A 15,446-nucleotide genomic window follows, 5' to 3' on the forward strand; every position below is an offset into this window, starting at 1 on the left:
ACGCGCACACACACAGACACACAAACACGCATGCACACACACACACACACACACACACACACACTACACTTCACCAAAGTTAGAACAAGTAACGCTGAGCCAAAATAACCATGGTTTCCATTAGTACAGATTTGAAATGGTTGACAACCAGGTACGTATCCACATAATAAGTTTTAAATAGACTATTAAATTAAATTAGTCTTTAAATTAAGAATAACAAAGAAATCATGATTTAAATAGGTAATTTTTCAATTTCTTCCTTGCTTTGAATAAATCTTACTTTTGAAAAGGTTGCTAAAAAGAACTTGTCACCAATTAAAAATTGTTCCCTAATCTTTTAATAAGTTAGGATTTATAGTTGTTCTCATAAAAAGAATTTTTGATTTTTTTTGGGGGGGTACAAGTAGGTGGTTTCAAAAACAAGACCTGTGGCTTCATCTTTTGTCTCCATTCTTCGTTATAATCTACTTTTGTCAGTCTGATCATTGCCTGATGCATGGTACAGTTTTTGTAACTTTTTTTCACTAGTATTCTTTGATGTATCTGTACAAACTTGTTTGGGTAGAGAGCTTCTTGAAAGAATTATTCCGCCTTCCCTCTTTCCCTCCCTCCTTTTCTCCAACTTTTTGAACATGTTCCTCACTCTCATGTCCATTTTCTTTTAAGTAAGTGATGTCCCCTTAGCCTTATATAATCAGGTTTTTAAGAAATATTACGCAGCATGGGTATGACCTTTTAACAGCAGGGTAACCTAAAGTACTTTCCAACCGAAGAGTCTAAGGTTTCGATGGTTTGTCTTTTTGCCTCTTTCTCTGAATTGACTGAATCTGGTGCAGTAACAGCTCCTCTCCCAGGGATGACGTGAGGTTATGGACCCCAGTACTGGTTCTGCCAGTGGGTTGTTGTACAGTCACGCACTCTGGTCCCTAGCTTTTCCCCTTTTTCTCTGTGCTTCTCCCTCTTTCTTGCTCCCTTTTTTCTTATTTCTTAGCGTGTTTTTTTTTGCTAAAAAAATGATTCTTAATGCCTTGTAAAATGAAAAAAACTGCCCTAGCAACTTTGATTCTAATATTGTCCCTCTCCCTTCTGAGAACCAGTGACTTAAATAATCAGTTTAGACAAAGAACTTAGGTAACACTGGATCCTCACCGCATCAGGTGTGTTAGTGGTGGGAGGTGTGGTATAAGTGGGGACAGCAGTGCCCTGAGAGAGTGGCAATTCCGCAGGCATGGTGCTTGGCAGATGGAGATGTCTGCAATGCCAGGGCAGGGGCATGTTGCAAAGATGAAACAGTGTGTCCGGGAAGCTAGCAGGTACCACGTGGTGGGTCACCACACTTATTTGTGAGCCAATTGGAGACACCCTGAAATATGTGGAGATGAGGGGTAGGCTGAGGTCTGAGCTACTGGAGGAAAAAAGCAGTGATATCTGGGTTGGAACAAACTGAGTGTACTTGCTACAAGTGTGATTCCTAAAGAAACTCAGGCTCACAAAAGCAGCATACGATAGCATGGCCATGCCTCAATGTTTTAGTTCCCAAACCAATTTCCGTTCAGTCTACTCTTTAAGAAGATGGACTACTTGGAAAAGACATTGCCATTTTGACAAGGAAAAGGAGGAATTGTGAAGTATGAAGGAAAAGTGCCCCAGAATTAAGAAAGGAATTAAGATTAGTAAAAGCAAGAGAAGCTGGTTTTCACATTACTACATATATTTCAACTTAGCAAAAAAGACAGTTCTCCACATATATGTATTCAGAAGACGCAGAAACAGAGGACAAAAATAACCATGAGAACTGACACTGGAAATTAAAGAGGAGGAAATAGAATAGTTAATTGTTACACTCAGCCTAGTGTTTTCCTAAGCTGAAAAAATGATAGTGGATTATATAAGCAAAGGTAGAGTAAAATTACTGTAAAATTTTGCTAACTTTTAGCAGTCTCCTTTAAGTGCATACTTATCATTTGTCAAGTCACGTGAACATTAATTTTTTGCTTCGTGAGCTGCCCATAGATTGGGCAATCTTCGTGCACTGAAAGCGTGTGTTTCTTCATGCACTGGTGCATGCTGAATAGGGTCGTCTTTTTTCTAAATTATCATCTGCTTGCCTGTGCAATTTCCATGAGCAAATATGGGTATTTGCACACGCAAATGAAAATGCATGAAAATAATATGTGCTTGGTATTAGTGGGCCCAGCCAGGGTTTGGCTTTTTGGAGTTAAAAGCCCTGTAAATGCTGCATGGATTTCTGAGAAAGCTTCATTTAGCAAGCACAATTCTTGAGCCCAGGCAAGGAGTTATAATTCCATTAGCTAAATATCCCTTGGTGAAGAATATGAATATATACATACATATATATATTTACATATACATATAAATATATATGTGTATATGCATATATACCGGGAGTGCCAAAAAACTGTATATACATGATTTGTATTCATCTTTTATTATCGGTATATTTTGAGTAGTACAATTTTAATACACACACAGAGGGTGTCAAAAAATGTATATACATTTTAAGAAAGGAAAAAAATGTATTAACATTGTGTGTGTGTGTGTGTGTATTAAAATTGTAACACTCAATATGCACCGATAACAAAAGATGAATACAAGTCATATGTATACAGTTTCTTGGCAGCCCTGGTATATGTAGGATTTGGAGTTATAAAACACTTTGAAAAACAACGTTTTACTAGGATATTGTATAGTTAAATTTGGCTCTAAAGTATTTACTAATATCTTATGGTTTGAAATGCAGTGTAAGTCTTTCAGTTTCCTTTAAACTATCACTTTAAAGGTTTAAAGGTTGCATAAAAACAAAAGTGGGAGCTAAACATTCAGGACTATATTGCCAAATAATATCTGGAAAGCAAAAAAAAAAAATTACAAAAATTAGCAAAGATTAGTAATGACACAGGGCCAAGCTTCCTTTCAAAGGACACATGTTTTTAGTATTTCAGGGAATCTAGTTACCATTTTTCTAGTGCAGTATTCCAATGCACATGTCTTATGGCTATGCTTGCACACATATCCATACCTTGAGAAATCTAATGTTACCTCTAGTCTGAAATCTCCCAGTCACGGCTAAAGAAGTGACTTTGGATGCCTCTCGCTCTTCTAGAAACGCTTAAAGCTGCCCCTCTTACAGATGCTTACGCCTGAATCTTGTCTTCATGGCACAGACACACATCCTAAAATCTGTTTTTCAGTTTGTATTTCTACAATGTCATTTTCTTAGTCAAGCTATTCTGAAGCACCATTTAAGAATTTCTACTTGCTGATTACATTGCTTCTCATCGGTATTCAACTTACAACTTTTTTTAATGAAAAGAAAATGTTTTACAAAGGGGTAAAATGTTTTACAAAGGGGGAAAAGTGATGTTTTACCAGAACTTCAGGATGCCAAACAACCGATTAAAAAGTGAAAAATCAAATCGATTGACTGGAATTGTTATAGATCGTGATGAATAATGGTTCAGATGATTTCCCCCCATTACTTATTGTCTGCAGTTTTTTTAACCCATTGTGCAAATTTTATTTTCCAAAGATCGAGGTTCACAAACTGCTGCACATTCTCTTGTGGCTGCAGGGCCTCCCCAGGGGCACACAAACTGCAGTGGAAGCTGGTGTCAGAGGTTGGGCTGGGGGTGTTCAGATGCACAGCTGCAACTTCCTGTCCTGCCTGCTCTTCTAGAACCGTACTACTACTCTCTCAAGAATTGGAATCAAGTTCTCCTTTTCTAGGATCTGGGCAAGCTTGTGATTTTCTTATAACTGGTAGACACTGTATGATTTCTGAGTCTTGGTCATAAACAACAGGGCAGCTATGCCTTGCTGTCTGGACCCTCACTCTTGGAACCCTGACCCACTGTGTAACAGTGAACGCCCTGAGGCCTCCATACTATAAGGAAGCCCAGGCCACAGGGAGAGGCTACGTGAAGGTGTTCCGACCAACAGCCCCAGCTGAGGCCCCAGCTGACAGCCAGCATGGACCACCAGGCATGAATAAAGATGCCTCCTGATGCCTTCAGCCCCCGGCTGTGGATTCACTCCCTGCCTCTGAGTTTTCTAGCTGGGAACCCACACATCAAAGAGCAGAGGAAAGACATTCCCACAGTGCCCTGTCTGAATTACTGACTCACACAATCTGTTAGCATAATATAATGCTCATTTTAAGCTTCCAAATTTTGGGTTAATTTGTTACACAGCAATAGTAATCCAAACTGTCAGCAAGTTATGTGAGATATTGCAAAGTTCATTTAGGATAAGATGTCAGGCTATTTATTTATAAAATCCAGTGCTATTTAATAACTTTTCAGAAAGGAAGTCATTGGTTAATTATTTTAAGGCCAGTACTCTAAATTTAAAAATAAGTTATGTCTAGAAAAAAGTATACACAAAAGTCTGTTTTGAAAAGACAATGTTAGTAAATCAATCAGACCAAGGGATGCATTGCAGAGTGCCTTAGGAACACAGATAAATTTGACCTTGGCCAACTGACATTCTGTCAGTATCTATGGATAAGGGTAGTGCTGGTCCCATTTTGTTTTCACTCTTTTCTCTTTCCCTTCTTTTCCCTTCTCCTAGTCAGCAACCCCTTACAAGGAGGGCTGGTGCATTTATGTGGTGTTGGGTGGTGTGTGATACAGTGTGAAGTGAAGAGATATGTGCTCAGCCCTTTATCATGCACTTCAGACCCTAGGAGGAGTTACTTATATTGGCAATAAACATGACCTTTCTATTTTGCCCCACAAATCATAGTGAGAAATAGCAAATAAAATCGCCTTACAAAATATCTCAGAAATTACAGTGCCTAATGGTAATGAGGAAGGCCAGATCCACGGCTAAAGAAACTCAACAGAAAAATGTAGTAATAATTTTCCACTGTTGTATATGCATATTTAGTGGGGAAAAATGAATTACAAGAGGAATAAAGAGTTTGGAGTGGAAAACAAGTGTAAGACAAACTGCAGTGAGAAAACATTTCTCAGCAATAGTACCTCTGTTCCTGGTATTCCCAGGTATCCACAGGTAGACGTGAGGCTCACTTCATCTCAAGGCTGAACACAGGACAGGTGTAGTCAGTTCCTGGCCCATGTGGTCCGTCCGTGTGTACTGAAATATTGTAGCTGATCTAAGGTAGATTCTGTGCCACTTTAGCATTACACGTCTTTTATATTAGGTGCTGAGTTCCCTTCTCAAGGGAGACGTGTAGAACAGAGTGGACACCATGTGATGGTACTGAGACATGACAATTCCTGGTGACTATATAATATGGTCAATGGGTCCCTATCTGGATGGCCCACAATGTGTGTGATAGTTAAAAAAATAAATTTGCCCCACCTTTATATAGTTACTTTTGCAGCTACTAAAAATAAAAAGCCAGTGAAGTAGTTATAACATATAAAGAATCATTACCCCTTATTATGTCTGTTCCAATTTTTTTTTGTTTTTGAAGTAAGGCAGGTGTGGCAGAGATCGTACTGCAGAGAGAGCACAGAGCGCATGTGACTGTTTGCTACAATCACATCTTTCTTTTTCTGTCTAAGGCATCCCTTCCATCACATTGCCACCTGGCTATTTAAGTAAGCATACATGACTTGATGAATTTCATTACGCATCCTTCTGACCATGTGAGTGAATCTGTGGCCCCAAATTTCTACGGTTTTTCTTGTTTAAGAAGCAGTATCCACAGTGGAAAGAAAGCGTAAACATAAATCGTCTGGACTGTGGTATTGGCACCATGATTAGCCAGAGGGACTGATTATAGTGTGAAATATAAACATTCTTTCCCTGAAAATTTGGGTTAGTCTTCTCCTTAAACCCATTTAGACAACAAAACATTCTGCAACCAAGGGTAGAAAAAGAAAACAAAAAAGTCAAGGAGTATGTGTTGAGTAAGTTGTAAGTTTTTGGTCCCAGAGAACAGGAAAAATCTTCTAGGACTCACACAAGTAAGCAAATTAGTCATGCAGGTAGATCTTCCTTCTGTTTTCACACTATGCTGTGCATGAAGAATCCTGGGCCCCTGAAGTCTTTTTGCTGCCTAGGAATCGGGGCTGAAGTCTTGTTTGATTGCTCCCTTCTCCTTACACCTCCTTCCATGGAGGTCTGTCATGGCCTGAGTGGTTCCTGGAGTTTGGAAGTCAAAGCGGAGCATGGGAAGGCAAGGAGCAGAGCCAGAGGTTGGAGTTTAAGGGAAAGGACCTAGAAGAATAGAAAAGTTGATGGAGCAGAAATGGTGGAAAGAGTCAGAGACTGGGTGGATAGCAGAGCTGGGTGTGGAGTAGTGGTTGGGATGTTTCAGGTTTACAAAAGTATGAAGTGCAAACAATTAGCTAGGAAAACTAAGAGATATGAGAAGTTTAGCTGGGTGATTATGAATGGAATTCTCATCAATGCCTTTTGAAAGACTCAAGTAAAACATGAGATTTCTTTGTATTTATATTTTCTTTGTATGTTTGGAGTGAACTTCTTTAGAAGAGCAGTTATGGCTTCGCAGGATTATGTGTTGTAAATGAACAAGTAGCCTTTGTGGGAAGGTCCCACATTCCCCTCTAGATGCTAGTCACTAATATTCATCGAGCTGTATTTTGTCCCAGGAGCTATGCTAACTACTTTACTTGCATGATCTTATTTAATTTTCACGGTACCACTATGAGGCAGAAATCATGATTTCATTATTCCCAAGAGAAAAACAAAGCCGAGAGAGGTTAAGTTACTTATCCAAGCCACACAGAATTTGAACCCAGTTGCATTTAATGTCAAAATCCTTATTCTTTTTTTTAATTAATTAGATTTATTGGGGTGACAATTGTTAGTAAATTTACATAGATTTCAGGTGTACAATTCTGTATTATATCATCTATAAATCCCATTGTGTGTTCACCACCCAGAGTCAGTTCTCCTTCCATCACCATATATTTGATCCCCCTTACCTTCATAACCCACCCCCCACCCCCTTACCCTCTGGTAACCCCTAAATTACTGTCTGTGTCTATGAGTTTTTGTTTCTCATTTGTTTGTCTTGTTCTTTTGTTGTTTTTGGTTTATATACCACATATCAGTGAAATCATGTGTTCTCTGCTTTTTCTGTCTGACTTATTTCACTTAGCATTATACTCTCAAGATCCATCCATGTTGTCACAAATGCTCCTATATCATCTTTCCTTAACGCCGAATAGTATTCCATTGTGTATATGTACCACAACTTCTTTATCCATTCATCTATCGAAGGACATTTTGGTTGTTTCCGTGTCTTGGCCACTGTAAACAAAGCTGCAATGAACATTGGAGTACACGTGTCTCTATAGAGAAATGTTTTCAGATTTTTTGGGTAGATACCCAGAAAATCCTTATTCTTAAATACTATGTAATACTCCTTTTGAAGATATTAATTGATGATTTTTTTTTTAAATAATAAACTTTGGAATCATGAAAGCACTGGGCTTTGGTGCTCTCTGCTCGGTGCTATGACTCATGACTTATATGATATGTTTTGTTTATTCTTCCATGTTCCTCAAAATATATCTGTGATACCAAGCACACATTTATACAAGTTAGCAGCACAGGGGTAAGTTTCCTGGATTCTGCCTTATAAATGTCCCCAAATATTTGGGAAGTCCCAAAACAGTATGTTTGTGAAGCAGACATGAAAATCTATCTCTTTCCCATTAAGACAGATGTTAAGAGATTGGAAAAATTTTGAAAATGCTTCGCTTCTCACAATATTTTTTGCTTTGGAAAATACAGTTTTTCAGGTAAAAATATGTTACTTAGGTTATCATATAATGGGTCTCTTATTATTGTTTTAAATTACTTAGGAAATTAATATTTTAAAATTTTCTCAGTTTTAATTTCCAATACTGTAAATATCAATATAAACAAAATCCTTTTGGGTTCTGGGATAAATAGGTTTGAAAACTACAGACATAGTTATTTACAAATTCATGCACTGCGCATCTTTTTATTAGGCTTCAACAGTGCTAAATGTTGGTAATAAAAACATGAATCTGATATAAGCCCAGCCTTGGAATAGCCCCAAAGTTTGTATGTCATTGACATGTAAACATAATTACAGGATACATGGTACTACTATAGCAGGATTGCAAACAAAATGCAAATCGTTCTGAATTGCATTCAATTCAGAATCCCAATTATAACCCCGCAGCACCTGAGGTATTTCCAACACCCCCATTTTACAGATAAGAAAACTGAGGCTCAGAGGGAAAGTGATGTGGCCAAGGTGTCACAGCTAGCGAGTGGTAGACCAAGGTAGCCAATTCAATAGACAGGGTATGTTTGTGTTATCATTAGGATTTCCTCACTTTTTTTTTTTTTATCACCCATGTCCTTGGATTGTATAATAAATATAAATCTCATAGACCTCAAATTGTTAAGGAAAATTGAACTAACAGACCTCTTCTTTGGGGATAATTTGTACAGTAAATTAGTAATCCTTATTAACAGTAAGCTAAATCACTCGGTATAAATTATGCTTTAGAGAATCAGTGATTATTTGTTACTTATGTAAGATGTCTATATATGAGTTTCTCCTTTTTTGGGGTGAAGAAAGATCTTATTTCATTGTTAAATTGAACATGTGCAGTGCCCTGAGAGGAGTTTCTATGTGTCTATTTTTATTCAATTTCATTAAAATGAAAAAAAAATACATAACTCAAAGAAAGAATCAACATCTAAATAAACATACAAACACATAAAATACAATGCAATAAGTCCTCTGGGAAAATCACCCTATGTCATTTTAGAAGGTGCTCAATGCAATAAATGTGGCTGTGCAGAACTTTTATTCAATAAGGAAAACTTCATAAATACAGACCTTGTGCATTTTACCTGATCTGCCATAGAAGTGCATTTTGTTGAAACATAACTTTTAAAAGCTTATGAAGATATCCCCATATATTCAGAAATACCATTCTTCAAAAAAAAAAAAAAAGGCGACAGTGGACTGCGAATCCGTTAGTCACGGGCATTAAAGATCTGTTCCAAGAATGCAAGGCTGCTGACTCAAGGTGATATTTGCTTGGCTTGCTTCTGGGCTGCTAGCTATGTCTGCATGTGCATAAGGCTGATGTAAAATGACATTTGCACCTGTTGTTGCAATCCTATGTTAATTAGCACAGCGCCCTAAGTAGTCACCAGGCCATCACAGCCAAACAGAAGCCATTAACATATTGCAGCTGTCATGACTAAGAAAGGTACCAGAGATGGGAAATGTGTGCATTCCTGCATACCTTGGCTCAGTTAGCAAAGCTCTCCCAATTGGAGTCACTTGGGAGAAGAAAAGAAGCGTGGGATGTGGCCAGTGAGGAGTGAAAGAATACATTTTACTGCAGGTTTACTTTCATGTATTATGCATAGCCTTCAAGGTCACTGCATGATCATTTATAAGATTTTAATGAGTTATCTAAGTGGAAAGAATGGAATGTAATTAATGGAATCTTATTGAAAAGATGGACAGGTATAATAAGAACCCCCAAATGCAATGCAGTCTTCTAAATTCTAGAGCTAAATAGGAGACCAAATATCAAAATCACGCTTGCCGTGAAGGGGTGCGTTACCATATTGAGCTAGTACCTCATTATCAAAGGCCTTGAACTCTTCTCAGCAATACAGTTACAAAAATTAATGCACAGGAGTTTTTATGAGAAAGTAAAGCTAGGTACTTGAGCTGGAATACACAGTTCTTTTCTAAACCCAGAAGAGGCAGAGGACCTATTCCAGGACTTCAAGTATCAGAGTTTCTATGAAGTATGGATATCGTCAATGAATCATTGGAACAGGGCACACAGGTCAGCTATCTTCTGCTGGCGAGCACTCCATTCCCCAGAAGGTGTTTTGTTCAACATACAGTCAGGTTTCTTTGAAGTTAGTTTGATTCTATATATTTTTTTCAACTTACAAAAATTGCTCAGCTTATACAAGTGTTGTTTAAAATGTAGACTCATGGCATAGAAAAAATCTAGACTGATGAGTAATCAGAAACTTCACTCTATTTATTTTTTGTTTGTTTGTTTGTTTATTTATTTATTCATTTATTTTTGTACTCATCCCTAGGAGAAAAAGGCAAATGAAAAGAAATTAAGAGGACTAGATGGGTTTAATAAAAAGCAAAACAACTTCCAGGATATATCCTGGGATTGATATCCATGCTACTAAATTTTCTATAACTTTATACCCATAGTTTTGTTTAGGGAAAACTAATGTTAAAAAAAAAAAATGACCCCAAAGGAGTGTGATGTCTTTCGTGATTCATCAAAGAAAAATAGAGTCCATTCAGCCACTGTTGTAACTAAGGCAAGAATGTATGGTATACTTCAGAAAGATTTCATAGCTAATCTTGAGGGAAGAATAATTCTGTCTAATCACTTAACCCCAAAATCTAAACATTTAATTCCTTAAACATTCCGGTTAATGTATTTGCTCCCAAATTGTGTCTTTTAAAAGATAAGTTGTTTAGTATGAGTGAAAATGTTTTCTTCAGCATAAATTAAAGAATGGAACCTATACTGACCCAACGTTCAAACAATTTAGTCAATTTCATATGTATATAAGTGTATGGTAGAGGGGATGGCAAACGAATAAACCAGTTCAGCTGAAACTATACCAAATATTGATTGACTGAATCACTAAATTTTGTACTCTTTGGAAATAGTAGCTTCGAGGTAGAATAGAAAAAAACCTGCATATATTTGCAAGGCTGCCATAAACTGAGAAGAATATTAGTATTTTAAAAAATTTGTTTATTGGCTATAAAAATGCAGTAAAATCATAGACTTTTGTTGATGATCCAGGAATTTTTATGTAAACGTCTCATAATGCTTTCAAAATTGTATTCTGTCATCTGGTTTCATGATGAAGAAATTAGCCATGTATGAAGGATACTCAAACAATTGGTGAAAAATGAAAAAAAAACAAACATTACTTCGGCAGATATTTTATGTATACAATATTTGGATATGAAGAAATAACTAGAAATAATGGCCAGAGAGTTTAAATTTTTACTAAGATATTTTACCTCATTTAATCAACTTTATATATAAGTAAGTAGTTTGGTTAGTATCAGTGACAATTTCAGAGTAGAAATTTCTTTCTGCTTCCCATTCAACACTGGGGTCTTAGCTGCATTATTATTTTTCTTAGCTGCATTATTACACAAGTCATTACTAATATGTATCCTTCATCCTGTAGCCATAACTACCTGTACTATGATTTACATTTCCCCCAGCTATGACTCAACAGAATTTGGTTCTTGGAGGGGCGGGGAGGAGAAAGCAAATAATCATTTTAATCTAACCAACAATACTAGATATATGAGATAAAAATAATTTAAAATTCATGAAGAAACCATCTTCCCATTTTTAAAAGGTTAAGTTCCCCTAAGCTATGAAAGAAAAACACCCTCTGAAGACCTAGGGAAGCAGTAAACACTGGTGGCAAGTGACAGGAATTGATCTTTCTTGGCTGTGCCTGTCATGTCTCTAAATTTTATTTCCACCATCGCTACAATGCTATGAAAAGAGAGAGTGGGTGCCGGACTATGGCCTGAGGGCTCGATACCTAGGTCTCTGACTTTTCCTCAATTAGGAGGCCTCCTTGCTTGATGGAGAGACGTGTGTCTGACGGGGGGGTTTGGACAGTTGCGAGGTATTGATTAGCCATAATGCGAAGTCAAATCTGAATAGAAAAACTCCCTGATCAAAAGGCCTTCATTGGAGACAGCATGCCCTCTAAGTCAAGGGTCCAGAGATTCTGATGAGCTCTGCTTCCTTTCTGAAAGCGAAAGAGAATTCCAGTTCCTTTATAAAGGCTCTCTGGATGAGAAAGTCCAGTGGATCTCCTGTCAGAAAAGCCAAGGCTTCAGATTTGACAAGCGCTTGTTAGTGTTTCATCCCAGATCACTCAACATTCAGAGAAGACAAGAAAAGAAGATTGCTAATATGGCTGGGTGTCACCAAAGCCAGGTTTGCACTTGCACTAGGAAGCTACCGCTACCTTCTCCCACATTAAGGAAAACATAAACCCTGCCTGACGTGGAAAGTGTCCCGTTCTGCATTGCTGGGCTCACCACCACTTGGCACACAGAACCATCAGTTAAAATATATAGATCATGAACAACCAATCCATGGCTTTTAATAAAACACTTAAAAAGTTATTTCTCTTCAAAGTAATACCTTTGCTTTCTTTTAGTGGATCCCTTAGTCAGACCTTTTTAATTCAAAATATCTTGGTGCCCTTCATCTGTACTCTGTTTTTGAAACAGTTCTGTGCAACATCTGCCTTGAGCCTTGACCACAGTCCTGTGAAGTAGAAAGTGCTAGTGTCATTATCCCCATGTGAAGAAGGCAGAAAGAAGGATATGTACAGAGGCCATGACCTTGTCCAAGATTACACAGGTGATGGTAGAGTCATTATTAGAGCTCAGACATCCTGATTCCTAGTCTGGTTTTCTTACAACACTACGTACTAGAATTCAACCATTCTGACTCCCAAACGCTGTTTGTAGTAATGACTGAATACAAGCAATGACTGAATGCTCTAGGAAGTAGCCTCATTCTAGAATTGCCATATGTTAATGACCCATTTCAGCAATTATTGTATTTTCTTTAAAGTTATCGAAGGTGAACCAGTGTGTCTGTATTCGCTCTTCACTTAATATGTTACTATTGATGGGTGACTAACCAAACTCAAATTTCTATTGGGACGTCCCCTTTTCTTTCAATAGTGTCTTAGGATGCCTGTATATGTTAGTTCCATTGGTTATTCTCCTGGATCTGAATTTCTCTGTGTTTTAGGACTATGTTTGTCCTATCCACTATTGTGTGCCCTAGCCCAGCACCATGCCTGGTTCAAGCAGATGTCCAATACATATCAGTTGCAGGAATAAATGAACAGACGGGTGAACAGAGGACTAGAAGCCCAAAAGAGAACCACAAACTGATTAGATATGATTGATAGTTTTCTATAAATTAACAGAATACACTTGTGAAAAACACTGTCTCTGTCAAATTTTAAATAACTTTATTAGAACTTTGGGGACTCTCAGCAGAGCCCAGGCTCCCTTAGGACAGTCACCCTGTCTGGTTTACTTTTATATCCCCAACTTCCTGGTGCAAAGGAGCCCTAAATAAATACTTGTTAAAGGGACAGTGGAAGACAGATTCTTTCTACGCTTTTTCCCTCCTTCTGTTTCTAATACACATGTAAACTTCAATAAGTAACATTTATCGAGTACTGCCACAGCTAGGTTGCCATGTACTTACTGTGCATTATGACTTTTATTTCTCAAACAACGCTAAGAAGTAAATATAGTTATTATCTCCATCGTACAGATGAAGACACTGAGGCTTAGAAAGGCCATATGACTTGCAAGTCTCATAGCCAGTAAGTGGTGGAGACAATATTCTGACCCAGATCAGATTAAAAGGGAGCATTTTTACTGCTCTTGTAGATGAACTCTCAGGCACACTGCACTGCTATCTATTTATGGTGAGTAGCAGTAGCAAACACTTACATAGTACTTAGTACGTCCTGGTTGTCGTTCATTGCATAAGCACATTGCATGAATCAGTTCATTTAATCTTCATATTCTTCACATCAGCCTTCTGAGGGAGATTCTGTTATTATACTCATTGGGCTGATAAGAAAATGGAAGCACACAGGGCATACACAATATGCCTCAAATCGCACAGTGAACAAGGGTGGAACTAGGCTATGAACCTACGCCCTCTGGCCCTAGAGTCGATGCTTTTCACCACTGTGGAATACTTCTTTTGAGGAAGTTTGGATGCTACTCAAGTTTTTCTTTAATTTGTGATACTTAGCCCATACTAAGTAATATTTAATCCATAATATTTTAATTTATAAGAGCCCAATCTGATGAATACTCAAATTTTCTATCATACATAATCTAGATCTTTCATTTGTTATTTACTCCAAAATGGGGCAATGTTTTTTCTCGTAGTATCTAATCACTCGAACTAGATTTGAAGCTTCTGGAGGAAAAATGGTTGCCACATCCTTCGTTTAACCATTGAAATCTCTTATAATTCCTAGTTAACTATTTTGGGCATGATTAGAAAACCCTGAATTTAGGGTACCTTATATCTACTAGTCAAGAGAGGTTATGGTACATTCATAATATAAGCTAAATTATGAGAATGACTTGTATGTGTTCATTCAGGACTGTTGAATATTTCTGTTATGATACCCACAGAATATGAAATTTCTATTATAATACCCAGAGAATATGAGGTAGAATTAAGATACTGTTAAGCATAGGAAAGAGGCTAAAACTATTTTAGACATATTGGAGGTGTTACTTCTTATAGATTTCTGATGTAAAAAAAAAATGGTATTCATCAGCATGAAATTCTAGTGCCACAAATAAAATTATTTCCTTCTGTCATATGTTTCATTCTACTAATTAACCATTGGAAATGTGTGTCAAGCTCTTAAAAATATGAGAACAGAATGGTAGGAAGATAAAAAAAAACTTGTTTTTTAGTACACATATATATATATACCAGACCACTTATGGCTCATGGGAGATACTGACAACCCACATGTTTTGCTTGAAACCCTCTATTTGTCTTTATTTACACAAAGCATCTTTTATCACAATGTTTTGCAAAACTTGTCTTCCCAGATATTAACCCAATGATAATGCATGGAATGTCAGTACAAATGTCAATTTAGGTGTGTTTCTATTTGAATTGATACCAAGAAATCCTTTCAAAAGGAAACAATTGCAGCTTTAAAGCTTCCTCGGCTGTTGCTAGTTTGACAGCCAATAAGACTTGTTCTCGATAGTCTGGGTCAGCTTCATTAGTTGCCTAGTAAAGAGATTTCAGGAGTATTCAAATATAAGAAATTTCACATTAGATGATCTATGTATTTAGCTAAGTCCTTCTCAATGGCAGGTGACTTTGTCCCCCAGGTATATGTGACAGTGTCTGGAGATATTTTTGATTGTCATGACTGAGAGCGCTGCTGATGTCTAACAGGGTAGAGGACCAAGGAAGCTGCTAAACATCGTACTATGTATAGGATGGCCTCCCACAACAAAGACTTATCTGGTTTAAAATGTAACCGTGCCACAGTTGAGAAGCTCTGCTTAGCTTAAGGCCTCTGGCTCTGTACTAAAAAAGGCCAGTGTCCTCACAACAGAGAATATTAATGCTCTAAATCATATCAGTCATTTACATTTTAGTGTGAGTTCACCGTTATCTTTGTCCAGAGAAGTTTTCTCATGAGGTGGGGGTAAGGCTTCAGCATAGGGAGAACATTTCTTGGAGACACTGAATGGGAAAATGGTATCATTGTAGGAAGAGATAGAATGCAGAAATAAGAGGCTGAAGGCTATTGATAGTACATTTTTTTTCTTTACACACAGCTTCTGTTATCATCTAGGAAATAAAGAA

The sequence above is a fragment of the Rhinolophus hipposideros genome, assembly GCF_964194185.1.
Source record: "Rhinolophus hipposideros genome assembly, chromosome: 4".
NCBI lineage: Eukaryota > Metazoa > Chordata > Mammalia > Chiroptera > Rhinolophidae > Rhinolophus > Rhinolophus hipposideros.